The sequence below is a fragment of the Pinus tabuliformis genome, chromosome 9, assembly GCF_031772625.1.
Source record: "Pinus tabuliformis cultivar Carrire ecotype Pingquan chromosome 9, CPIR1, whole genome shotgun sequence".
Classification (NCBI taxonomy): domain Eukaryota; kingdom Viridiplantae; phylum Streptophyta; class Pinopsida; order Pinales; family Pinaceae; genus Pinus; species Pinus tabuliformis.
The window spans coordinates 1,058,129,163-1,058,135,101 of NC_142307.1; the positions used below are offsets into that span (position 1 = coordinate 1,058,129,163).

Genomic DNA, 5,939 nt, shown 5'->3' on the forward strand with positions numbered 1-5,939 from the left:
TTATTTCATGTTGTTTTTTTCCCTTGTTCCTTTTGGCCCCTAGCTTTACGAAGAAAAGGTGAGATTGCTATGGATTGGTGTTTGGGAAGGACGAAAAGTAGTACGAGTTCCCGGGGTGGCCACCCTAGTCCTTCTCAATTGTCGTCCCCTGCAGTTCCCCCGTTTTTGTGAAGGCACGAGGTTGGGGAAGCTTGTTCTCTGTTTGAAGCCTCCCCTTGTGAGCTGGTAGCCATGGTTGATATCCCTTTCTTTCATGTTGTTTTCTTCCATTCTTTCTTTTGGCCCCTAGCTTTATGGAGGAAAGGTAGGATTGTTGTGGATTGGTGTTTGGGAAGGACGAAACATAGTGTGAGCTCCTGGGGTGGCCACCCTAGTCGTTCTCGATTGCTATTCCATGCATTTCCACCCTTTTTGCGAGGGCATGGGGCTCAGGGATATTGTTCTCTGTTTGAGCCTCCTCCTGTGAGGGGGGTAGACACCTTTGTTTCTCTTTATTTCATGTGTTTTTCTTCCTTTCCTCCTTTTGGCCCTTAGCCTTACATTTGTTATGGGGGGGGTGACCCTATTCAGTGTTGTGGCGGATTTTTTGGTAATATGTGGAAAAGACTCTCGCCAATAGATATCTCGTCTCTTGTTATGATGAAGAACGTAGTGAAATGTAATACTTAGTGTGAATTGCAGAATCCTGTGAATCATCGAGTTTTTGAACGTAATTTGTGCCCGAGGCCTCGGTCGAGGGCACGTCTATCTGGGCATCACATCCCATCCAAACACGCTCCCTGCAATATTTTAGGGAGCAACAGAACTGGTCGTCCATGCCCAATGCGGTGTTTTTGATTGAAATACCTCGAGCGATGTTTCGTGGCATCCATCGGCGAGCGGTGATCTTGTCCCCTTGGATGGGCAGTCGGTGTTAGCTAATGTAGGCTTTGTGTGGCATCGCTCAAACTTGCTTTGCTCTCTCTTCTCCTCCCATCAGGTAGGGTGGATTTAGCTCCAATTTTGTGACCTCATCTCAGGCGAGAACACCCGCTGAGTTTAAGCATATAATTAAGCAGAGGAAAAGAAACTTACAAGGATTCCCCTAGTAGCAGTGAGCGAACCAGGAAGAGCCCACCGTGAAAATCGGGTGGCAGCGTCACCTAAATTGTAGTCTGTAGAAGCATCCTCAGCGGTAGACCTGGTGAGAGCCCCGTCGGGTCGGGACCCTGCTGCATCACGAGGCGTTTTCGGTGAGTCAGGTTGTTTGGGAATGCAGCCCTAATTAGGTGGTAAATTCCGTCCAAGGCTAAATATAGGCGAGATACCAATAGCGAACTAGTACTGCGAGGGAAAGATGAAAAGGAATTTGAAAAGAGAGTTAAAGAGTGCTTAAAATTGCCGGGAGGGAAGTGGATGGAGGCTGTCGATGCGTCTCAGTCAAATGTGGAACGGCTCAGGCTGGTTCGCCACTCAACTTGAGGTGAAAACCAACACGAGCTGTTGCATCATCACAAGTGCGGGTGGATTAATGCCTATCAGTTTGTTGTTGGAATGGTCGAGGAATGAAGCATATGCCCTTGTGGTGGGCTATGTGCACCTGTGCACTCGTGGCGTTGGTTAGCGGGCTTTCCATTCGACCCGTCTTGAAACATGGACCAAGGAGTCTAACATGTGTGCGAGTTGGCGGGTTTGAAAACCTGCGAGGTGCAAGGAAGCTGACAGATGAGATCCCCTCTCTGGGGGGGTGCATCATCGACCGACCTTAAGCTTATGCGAAGGGTTCAAGTGCGAGCACACCTATTGGGACCTAAAAGATGGTGAACTATGCTTGAGCAAGGCAAAGCTAGAGGAAACTTTGGTGGAGGCTCGTAGCGATACAGACGTGAAAATCATTCATCTAACTTGGGTATAGGGGTGAAAGACTAATTGAACCATCTAGTAGCTGGTTTCCTCCGAAGTTTCCCTCAAGATAGCTGGAGCACACACGAGAGTTTTATCAGGTAAAGCAAATGATTAGAGGCATCAGGGGCGTAATGCCCTCGACCTATTCTCAAAATTTAAAAAGGTAAGAGGGCGTGACTGTTCCATTGAGCTGCACCGTGGAATCGAGAGCTCCAAGTGGGCCATTTTTGGTAAGAAGAACTGGCGATGCGGGATGAACCGAAAGTTGAGTTATAGTGCCGAATTTCATGCTAACCTAGATCCCACAAAGGGTGTTGGTTGATTAAGATAGCAGGACGATGGTCATGAAAGTCAAAATCCGCTAAGGAGTGTGTTACAACGCACTTGCCAAATTAACTAGCCCCGAAAATGGATGGCGCTGAAGCGTGAAACCTATACTCGACCATAAGAGAAATTTCCTGGCTACGATGAGTAGGAGGACATGGGGGTCATTGAGAAACCTCGAGCGTGAGCTTGGGTGGATTGGCCCCCGGTGCAGATCTTGGTGGTAGTAGTAAATATTAAAATGAGAACTTTGAAGACTAAAGTGGGGAAAGGTTCCATGTGAACAGCACTTGGACATGGGTTAGTCTATCCTAAGAGATGGGGAAGCCTTGTATCAAGGGTGCACTCTGCATGAGCATCGAAATGGAATTGGGTTAATATTCCCAAACCGGGACATGGCGGTAGGCGGCAACGTTAGGAAATCCGGAGACATTGTCGGGGGGCCCAGGAAGAGTTATCTTTTCTTTTTAACAACTTTCCCACTGTGGAATCAGTTCACCCGGAGATAAGGTCTAGTAGCTAGAAGAGCACCGCACGTCTTGCAGTGTCCAGTGCACCATCAGTGGCCCTTGAAAATATGGAGGACCAAGTACTCTCATGGGGAGGGTGGGCAGTCGCATGCTGATTGGGCTACGGGCGTAGAATGCCCACTGCCGGGGGCTTTTCCCTAGGCGTCAAACAATCGACTTAGAACTGGTATGGACAAGGGGAATCCCACTGTTTAATTAAAACAAAGCATTGCGATGGTCCCTGCGGATGCTGATGCAATGTGATTTCTACCCAGTTCTTTGAATTTCAAATTGAAGAAATTAAACTAAGCGCGGGTAAACGACGGAAGTAACTATGACTCTCTTAAGGTAGCCAAATTCCTCATCATCTAATTAATGACACACATGAATGCATTAACAAGATTCCCACTCTCCCTATCTACTATCTAGCAAAACCACAGCCAAGGGTGTTATAGACATTTTTGTGCCTCGTAGCATGGAGCATGAAATGTCGATAATTATAGGGATCCAAAGTCCCTAAACATGTTGTTCTTACCCCTAGAAGAACAAGGTCACAAACCACAGCACTTCCTATCAGTTCTCCACCTGAAAAACACTCAAAACAAGCAATTTTAAGTTCATGTCAACTGCTCCACTAAGCATCTGCACTGAATGTCAACTGTCCCACTCTGTACTTGCGCTGAATGTCAAAAGAGCTGAAGGCTACCTGTGCTGGGCGAGATTGGCCAAGTGGCACAGTCATTATGCAAGGTGTCAGATGCCCAGGAAGCTTCCAAAAGACACTTGGATCAGCAAATTCGCCCTATGATGAGTAAGAGGTACTTGATCTCCATGTGGAAGCAAGGATCTCCAAGTGGACTCAAGAACTGAAGTTTAACTGAAGAGAGAGAGGACACAAGGCAGCTTCATGTCAGTCTCAAGCTGACTCATCCTTTCTCCATTTACCCTATATATAGAGCTCTTCTATGAGGTCTAGGGAGGTTGGAATTTTGTGCAAGTAAGGAGGTGTTGTTGGTTTACAGTTAGAGCTATTGGGTGATTGCTTTTAAAGAGGAGAAGAGGAGATTTCTTGCTGCTGGGGAGGTGCTGCTGGATTGGGGCCTTTATGGTTGTAACCTTCTCAGAACCTTTTTCTTCTATCAATAAAGCTTTTGAGGTTCTTCTATATACTTGTATGGCAATGATGTATTGTTTCTATTTGTATATTTGATCCATCCTAATCCATGAATCAGTTATGAGTACATGTTTCTTGTAGTTTCCCTCTCTTGTTTTGCAGGATCTTTGTGTAGCTGGGCCGGCAAAAGAGTAAGGAGCTAGGAGCAAGAAACCAAGAGAGAAGACAGGATCGACAATAGCGAAAGACATCGGTTGGTCAATCTTTTCTTCCTTCTCTGTACTTTCATAAAGAAGAAACATCAAAGTTTTACTTTCTGTTGTTGCTAAGGAACTATCACCCTTAGAGTCGGGATAGGGTCATTCCGAGTCGGATACTTTTCCCCACAACAAATTGGTGACTCCGCTGGGGAACCCTGTATCTTGTTGGTTAGTTGTGTTTCTTGCTATTCATCTCATAAACAAGGAGAGTACCAAATCGAACTGCAATTGAATCCATCAATTGCAAAGTAGAGGGCAGCTACTCTGGCTCAGTTTCTGGGCAAGTTTATGATTTGAAGAGCTAATCCACAAGGACTCTTGAGCTCTTTGTGATAGCTTTTCATCCTCTTAATCATCCCTTAGTTTGTACTTGACCTATAGCTTCTGATTTCAGCAAAAACTGTGAATTTTTGAGCTTTTTATGACCCGGAAACTGTTGTAAACGCAACTCTCGTTCTTCAGTGCAGGCTGTCCAAAGGCAGTCTGCATTTCAGCGCAGGTAGCCCCTTCGGGAACTGCGCTGAATGTCAATCTGACAGACCAGAGCCTGTGCTGAACCAGTTAGGCAGTGTCCTACTGAGGTTTCCCACTGTGTCTTTGCCCTGTTTTCACTGTTGTTTTGCTGCTGTTGCTTGTCATTGTACCTTGCTGAAACCAATTGTCCTTGCCATTATTCCGCCTCAGTTGTGTGATGAAACTGTGATTTTTCTTTTAGTATTTCTTGTTTTCATTTACAGTTTCCCATTATGAAAAGCGAACTAGTCTAGCTGTGGCCTCTGAGATCCAGAACTGTAAAAGTGTCTTAGTGATCTTAAGAGCTAGTTTTGTTGCTGATCATAGCTGTTTGAGTTTGTTTGCTTTCATCTTATGGTTTGAATTCATACATTTTTAGTGTCGAAACAAGTACCTGTAAGGCGTCTTTTGATTTTAGACAAACTTGTTTGTTTGCACTTCAAATTGAATTCGAAATTATACAACAGCTTCCTTTTTGTCTTACATCAACATTAAGGAAAAAGAAAAGAAATACCTGCATCTTGCATTTGCATTATTGATGAGTTTGCATGATTGATCTAGGAGAAAGTGCATTAGTTTGTGCTGGGTGATCTGTGTGAAAAGATGATGTCTTTCTTTTCCCTCAGTAGTTAGGATTTTCAAAGTTAAAAGATTGTAAAGCTTGCTTATCATTTTAACTGCATTTAGGAATTTGTACCAATACATCTCATGGTGATCCTGAAAGACAAACTGCTAAACAAGATCAACTTAAAATATATTGAATGAATCTAAAAACGCTTTGTAACATAACGCTCACAGTAGAGGTCTAGGTAGAGATGTGTTCCGGCGTCATTAAACGTAGTGACTGTCGATCTCTACGAAGGTGGGTGATTCCTCCTGAGGGACGATAGCACTAATACGGACTTGTGCTCCCGCGTACCGTTGCGTATATTGGGAGACCCCTATAGGCATTTATCCTTTATCCTTAGGAAGCCGTGTCGGCCGCCCTACTGATCGCGATACAGTGAACACAGCATTCACGAAGATCGACCACCCGTACCGTAAAACGTATTCTGTGGTTTCGCGAAAGGTTTGGCACACCCTCTGCCTAGATCTCCAGAGCAGTTTCTTTTGGCCTTTTTCAAACTCTATAACTGAAAAAGTCCAACCGAGCATTTGTCACTTCGGGCTCGTTAATACATCGAAGGCGACTAGAGTCATCTTTAGCTTTTTCTCGACTCTTAAAAACTGAAAAAGCAAGTTGTGTCTAAAAGCGTCTAATAAAATTCATTCAATACGGAAACATAATTCCCCTTTTTGTATTTTAGTTGATCGAGTAATCCGCAATCGTGGAGG

At 44.8% G+C, this 5,939-nt stretch overlaps 1 non-coding gene and 1 pseudogene across 1 annotated transcript; both read left to right on the forward strand.

Annotated features, from left to right (window-relative positions):
- Positions 1–604: 604 nt before the first annotated feature.
- LOC149152380 (5.8S ribosomal RNA) lies at positions 605–758 on the forward strand. Its single transcript, XR_016263984.1, has one exon. It is a non-coding gene; the product is annotated as a 5.8S ribosomal RNA (ribosomal RNA).
- Positions 759–1,005: 247 nt separating this feature from the next.
- LOC149152381 (25S ribosomal RNA) lies at positions 1,006–3,189 on the forward strand (annotated as a pseudogene).
- Positions 3,190–5,939: the final 2,750 nt, after the last annotated feature.